Source organism: Rutidosis leptorrhynchoides, chromosome 7, assembly GCF_046630445.1.
Source record: "Rutidosis leptorrhynchoides isolate AG116_Rl617_1_P2 chromosome 7, CSIRO_AGI_Rlap_v1, whole genome shotgun sequence".
Lineage (NCBI taxonomy): Eukaryota > Viridiplantae > Streptophyta > Magnoliopsida > Asterales > Asteraceae > Rutidosis > Rutidosis leptorrhynchoides.
The window spans coordinates 122,963,817-122,972,148 of record NC_092339.1 but is presented as its reverse complement, the minus strand read 5'-3'; positions in this window follow the sequence as shown (position 1 = coordinate 122,972,148).

The following is an 8,332-nucleotide window of genomic DNA, read 5'->3' as shown; positions in this document are numbered from 1 at the left end:
AGTACTATGCAACCGTTTACGATACTAGAGCGACTAGCCCGGTTGGGGTTGTCAAACCCGATAGATCTATCAATAGGATTCGCGCTTATATGTTCTTACAACATGTAAATATTAGTTACCAAGCTATTAGGGAAGATATGCAAGGTGGTACAACTCAACTTAGAATATATTTTAAGTACTTGTGTCCATGGCGTAAAACATAAAATGCATGTATTCTTATCCCAAAATATTTTTAGAGTTTAAAAATGTGACTATATACTCACAGTAGTAAAATTATATTAATAATAAGTTTTCAACTTATTAAAAATATGACCGTCGTCCTTGGATTCACGAACCTATAACAATAATAATTATTCAGATAATAATACGACATATGAATAAAATAAAGCAAGTTCATAGAATACTTATATAATAATTTTTAACATTTTATGTTAGTAGTCCATTGTTAGTAGTCCTTTGTTAGTAGTCCAAAATAGTCCGAAAATTCCAACAGTCCAATAGTCAGTATATATATATAATCTTAGAATTACCCCATGACGTATTGTATACGTATTATCTTTGCATCAACTCAGAGACGTATTGTATACGTATTGTCTTAGAATTAACTAAGACGTATTGTGTACGTATTGTTTTAGGATTTATCAAAACGTATTGTATACTTATTGTGTTAGGATGTACCAAGAATATTATTATACATATATACAATCACAGAATTAACCAAGATTATAATATTTTGTTATACTACTGATAACATGTCCAAATATATATAGGATATAGGAAAAGTTAACAAGGATATGGTTAATATAGTTTTTATAATATAAATTTCGTCCATACAACTTTAATTTTAGCAGATTTTGTTTTGCTCGCCAAATATTCATTACAACTCCGTTTAAAGTGAATAAAATTGCTATGGATTCCTTAAGAAGTTAATTTTACAAAACCAATTCTAAAAGTTCATCACAAGTAGTAATTTTTAGAGCTTTACCCTCTTTTGTGTCGGTGGATAGATTTGGAAAAATCCCGGCATCCACCCAATATATGATTTTTGATAAAATACTTCTAATTTGTCTAAAATCATGAAAAAAATACTGAAAGTTTTATTTACATATATTAAGATATTTCCAAAGTCTTAGCCTCGAACTCAAAGTGTAAGATAGGTTTTTAATTCCCAACCCAAAACAACCCACTTTTTACCGAATGGAGTTTAAAGGATATATGTTAAGTTTCAAGGTGTTCTTCATATGTACAAGTTATAAGTTCTTATATTAACTTAATATAAATCATAATACATATAAATAAGTGTTATTATAGTTAAGTTAGAAAGATTAGATTAGTTTTTCAAACAAGTTTAGAATCAACTAAACTATGTTCTAGTTTATAAATTCTTATATAGATAGCCATAAACATATGAATTGAACAAGAATTTAGGCAAGGTTAATACCTTGATTTTGAAGCTTGAACTTGCTAGAAATAGATGAAGAACAAAGAAAGGGATACTAGAACTAGAGAGAGTATGTGTGTGTAAGTAAACATGAAGTAAAAATTAGAAAATGAAATGGTAAAAATTTGATCAAATATGGTGTCTTTATATACTAGTTGTAATTTGTCATTTTGTGAAAAATATCTAGTATAAGTTAAAAACCATTAGGTCATGCATGACATATTATTCCATTATTGAAAATTTTTATTGGTATATACCAATTGTAAGTACTTCTAGAAGCTGTGTATAATACGGCTAAAAATACCGTATGAATGCGAGTAGAATTCTTGAGGAAATTGAACGGAAATACGAGTATAGCTATCCTTTATATGTATATGTATATTATAAAGTGTATTCAATACTTGTAAGGATGTATTCACACTCGTAATACATTATATGTAAATACATTTTAACATAAGTTAATTACGTCGTTTAAATAGTAACATATATATTGTTTGAAACTCTTTAAATTAGTAGTATGAAAATATATATATATATATATATATATATATATATATATATATATATATATATATATATAAAATACTTTGTTAATATACTTAATGAGATATTTAATTATCATATTTTCAAGTTAAATATATATAAATCCATATATACACAATAATTAATCAATTAAACAATTAAATCAAGTTATGACGTTCGTGAATCATCGGAATAAAAGGGTGACCAAAAGCTTGTGTAAAACTCTTTTCGGAGGTTCAAGATTTATTAAAATTCATTACTTATCAAGTCGGAATTATATAAAGATTAGGTTTAAATTTGGTCGGAAATTTCCGGGTCGTCACACCTTATTACAGTTTAAGTCCTCAATTAGTTGGAATATTTGACTTCGGATATAAGGATAATTTGATGAGGACACCCGCACTTTATATTTATGACTGATGGACTGTTATGGACAAAAACCAGATGGACATATCGAATAATCTAGGACAAAGGACAATTAACCCATGGTAATAAACTAAAATCAATACGTCAAACATCATGATTACGAAATTTTAAATAAGCATAATTTCTTTATTTCATCGCACTTTTATTTACTGTCATTTTATTTATCGCACTTTTAATTATCGTACTTTTTAATTATCGCAACTTTTATTTACTTTCATTTTATTTATCGCACTTTTAATTATCGCAATTTTATTATCGTCGTTTACTTACACTTTAAATTAAGTCATTTGTATATTTAATATTTTACATTAGGTTTTAATTGCGACTTAAGACATAAAATCGACAAACCGGTCATTAAACGGTAAAAACCCCCTTTTATAATAATAATACTACTTATATATATATATATATATATATATATATATATATATATATACAAATATAGTTTTAAAAATATAGCGTTAAACTTGGCTAGTTCCCTGTGGACGAACCGGACTTACTAAAAACTACACTACTGTACGATCAGGTACACTGCCTATAAGTGTTGTAGCAAGGTTTAAGTATATCCACCCTATAAATAAATAAATAACTTGTGTAAAATTGTATCGTATTTAATAGTATTTCGCAACAAAAATATAACTATTTTGTACCCCTCTGCTTTAACATCAGCTAGTACAACATATCAATATATATCTTGAAGCCCAATGTAAAACTCATTTAACAATTAGAAGCCCATGAGAGATTTGAGTTTTAATTTTTGTTTGTGTTTGATTGGAAAAAAAAAGAACCGAAGTGGACTTCATGACTCGGCTTCATCCCCATGACATCACTTTATCATCATCATCCATTATCCTATCATCATCATTAACTTTTCTATCATTATCATTATAATTATCATAATTTTATCATCACATAACCATCATCATAATTATTATCGCTAGTTAATATCACTCATCTATCATCTTTATTTGCAGGATTCGGGGTAGTGGTTTTGGTGATCTTATGGTGAGATGGTGGTGTTGAGTTTCTAGCCAAAATAGAAACGGTATAGCAGGTTTCGATTCTTCTTCATCTTCATCGTATCATTTATTATAATCATCATTTATCATGTCTTCTGTCATCATCATCATTCTACTCGTATCATTTCCATGTTTGCAGGTTTTCAAGCAGTGTAAACAATAGCGAAAACATATGTGGGTTTTGTTGGTCGATCGGTGAGGGTGATGATGATTTATTGTTGTGGGCTCACATGGGTTACTTCAGATGCAGACAAGTCGAGGAAGATGGAAGGTTTAGGGATCGATGGTGGGTTGGTCGATTACACGAGTGACGATTTTATGTGGTGGTGACAGGGTATTCTAATGGGTTCACAATGATGGTTATCAAGATGGGCCAAGGGTGGTGGATTAGGGTGATGGTCGAAGATGATGGAATGGTGGAGAAGAAAAAAAAAACCGATGGTGGCGTTTGAGTGTCATCGTCCAAGAGAGAGAAAAGAAAATGAGAGAGAGAGGAGTGAGATAGGGTGGCGAGTGGTGGTGATGTTTATGGGTTTCGATTTAAAGAACCACAGAAACAACAATTAATCGAATATCAGTGTTTATTCATGGTGATGTTAATGGGGTTCGAATAAACCGAGAGCAGAAGCAACATGTGCAGTAATTACAGCAACCGAAGGTTTTTAGGATGTGGTCATGGGTGTTTGCATCGATTGTGTAACAGAAAACATAAAACAAGACGATGGTGGCTCGGTGTTGAAGTGGGTTTCATGGTTATGTTTGATGAAGTTTGTCGAATTAGGAAGAGGAAGAGAAGGCAATTTGGTGTTCTTATCATTACTCACATATGTCTATATATATACACATATAATATGGATATATGATATGTGATCAATTAGTAATATTGTAACAGGGAAAGGAAACTGGTATAAGTTTACATCAAATGGGTGTAATGAAACAAAAAAAGAAAAGTAGTGCCAGGTACAATTAAGCACAATAATAATTGAATCACGTAACTTAATTTGTTTATATTCTACCGACAGTTTTCACGGAATACCATTTCGTATCCGGTTGATGATTCATTGGCGGATAAAAGTGTTCAGGAAAATCTCATATTTTTAAATTAACTATATTTATTTATTTTGGTCATTATGGTATAAAATTCGAGCATCAACTATTAAATAAAAATTATATTAATTATTCACTCCCAACCCCAGGTAAAATATAAAAAGTTTTAAAATTTAATAAATAGCTCCTAAATACATTTTTACTAAGCCTATAATTTATAAAACCCATTTTCGGATCACCGTTTATTTTAAAATCATATAAATTCCTTTTTAACTCATTTACTATCTATCGAATGACAATTGAGCCTTATCTTCATTATTTAAATAACTTCGAAATCACAAAATATATATTCTATATATATATATATATATATATATATATATATATATATATATATATACACTCTTTAAATAATAATAATTATATATTATTATTATTTTCCAACCTTGACTATAACAATTACAATATATAATATTTCTTTTTTTAATATATATATATATATATACATACATACATATATATATATATATATATATATATATATATATATATATATATATATATATATATATATATATATATATATATATATATATATATATATATAATTATATGCATATCTATATATTATAATTAATAATATTAAATATACTGATATTATTTTATATATTTATTTTCAACAATTAAATCATATATTATTATATATATCTATTTACAAATTAGTTGTTCGTGAATCGTCGAAATTGGTCGAGGTTCAATTGAATTCATGTAAACAGTTCCAAAATTTTAAAACTCAACTTTACAGACTTTGCTTATCGTGTCGAAATCATATAAAGATCAAGTTTAAATTTGGTTAAAAATTTTCCGGTCGTTACAAATAATCTTTTATTATTTTATGAAATATTTAAATTATTAAATAATAAATTATTTAATGAAACATGCACATTATTAGTCTATCCCAAAAAGATCCAGTTATACCATAATAATTGTCATGTTTATAAAAATAAAAGAGGAGTTAAACGGTATGCCTTTACTGAAGAAACTGGTGAACGGAGAGAAACCTACGATCAAAGGGAATGACCGTCTCTTTGGATAGTCCACTACACTTTCAAACAACGCCAATGAATACTAGTCCAAACTCAAGTGATTTATTAATATAATCTAGTTATATTAATAAATAAATAATACTCAGAATATGAAAACTTCGTATTATAACCACGAATTGAAAAAGCAAATGAAAACGAATGTTGTTTTCAGTTTTTGTGCGAGACAAAAAAAATAATATGAATAATAAACTCTTGGCACTTTTTCTTCTTACGTTGACTAAATCAAGAGGAAAAAAAACCTTACATTTATACGGAGTATGATTTAATTTAACCCGACTCAAGGTCGGTGTGTAAAAAGACGCGTACAAATATTTACTTTCCAAATCCAATTTGATATTGGACGTACCAAGCAAGTAAAACTTGTTAATTAATTAAAGAATTAATTAATTTAGTCTAACAATTTTATTATTCATTTAATTAGTCATAATTAATTAATTCAAAACTAATTAATTACTCAATTAATTTGAAGCGGAGTATTTTAACTTATTTTGTCACTTGAGTAATATATATACTTCATATATATAAATTTTATTTGACATCTAGGTGTATATATGTGTGACCCCGAAGGCTCAAATGAATTTAGCCATATAGTTATATGTTGTACCTTGCGCATTAATCTTACAATAAATAATTACGAAGTATGACGCTATAATTAGTGGATGTATATCACTTAATTCTGTAGTGGAATAAAGAAGTGAAGGTGACATTAGTTTGTGATTATCCATTAGCTTTGATTATCCATATAGATTCGATGAATTTATGTGATGAAGGGACCATTGCTGATGTGTTTTTTTTAGCTCATAGCTGCGGTTGTTTAAGGCTTCAATAAAAGGGTTGGATTTAATAAGTGATGGAGCTTCATTTTTTTTTTAAATAAGAACATTAATCAAATATGCACAAAAGATCTTTAAGTAAGTCAAATTCCCTTGAAGGTGGTACTAATAAGATATGTAAGAATATTAGGTTACTATAATGACAAATCAAAATGATGAAACTGTTATGAGCATCAATAACAAAAAATAGGTTTTAGTTTGTTCCTTCTTTGTTTCTTTAACTGTTATCGATTAATGAAAGGGATTTAATTCAAACGTTGAGTTTTGTAATTTGTTATGAATTTGATATTGATTAGGGTTTATGATTTGGGGAAGATGAAGATAGGTGATGAAGTTTCTTTGACAAACCACAGGGACCATATCAGCAATTTTGTTTAAAGGAAAAGATAAAAGGAGGTTTTTACCCTCATGTGCGAGGCATGTGATGGAGATAACGGAAATTTTTAACGTCCGTCAGAAATAGGGACTAAATCAGCAACATTGACATACCACAAGGACGAAATACGTCAAAAAACCTACAGGGACTAAACCAGCATTTTGGTACAAACCACAGGGACCATTTCAACAATTTTGTCATTAATTTAATTTATACTTAAAAAAATATTTTTCCGAGCTATATAATCTTATATCATTTGTGGTTGTACTCAGTGCTTGACCCCTGTGTTTTTTTCTTAATTAAGATCAAGTCTAACAAATCCACCTAATCACTGGTTAGTAAGCTGATGACAAATAAGCAACAGAATTTATGACATATATATATATATATATATATATATATATATATATATATATATATATATGTGTGTGTGTGTGTGTGTGTGTGTGTGTGTGTGTGTCTATATATATATATATATATATATATATGTGTGTGTGTGTGTGTGTGTATTATATATAATATAGTGAAGAGATCAAGTGAGACCTTAATTACGAATGAGAACAGTGAGAACTCGAAAGTCGAACAAAAATGACACAAGGGTGAACAATTTAGGGTGTGTTCGAACACTTTTTTTGTTCTACATTAAAATTTACTAATTGTGAGTTCGAACAATTTTAGGGTGTGTTTGAACAAATTTTTTGTACACTTTTATGAATTTAGATATTTATTTTTACATTTCCTAAATCCGTATATTTTTGGGTCAATTCGAACAAACTGTCAAGAATTTTGTTCGCTCTTGAGTTCTCAGGTCTCTGAAATGTTTGGTTAACAGTTATCACAAGATCATATATATATGGAGTAAATATATATTATAAAATTAAAAAATATGGTCGGTTTATATGAGCATTTCGTCAATCTCTGTCTTTGAGCTCTTCAAGTTAAATCGTTGATGGTACGGTTTCGTGAAATGCTCGCCAATATTTACTTGTGTTCTTGCTTGCCAATATGAGCCATTTTGGTTGGCGACTCATATATTGTTTTATCTTCTCACCAACCACTCACTCATCTCTTGTTGTATTTTAGTTTTAATTATTTTAATAATAACATAATAACACTAATTAATAATAAAACATAAATGTGAGTTTAGGGATGGCAATAGTCATCCGATCCGGTGGATATCCACTCGATCCACCCGCTTCGTGATGGATATGGACGAACTTAAATGGATATGGATACGTATATGGATGAATCTAAATGGATATGGATATGGACATGGATGAAATAACTATAATATATTGCAATAAAACACGCATATCTAATAAAATAAACTTACAAATTTCATATTTAATTTTTCGTAATCCATGTTTTATAGTAAAATTTAACAAATTTTGTTATATCTTCGACAAAGATTACACATTCTTATGGATAGATTTTAATTATGTCATGTTATATTTATTTATGATGTATTACATTTTATTTTAATCGCATATTAGAAAATATTATAACATTTTATTAATATCCATTGGATATCCATTAACCCGCTTGATCCATTGGATATGGAT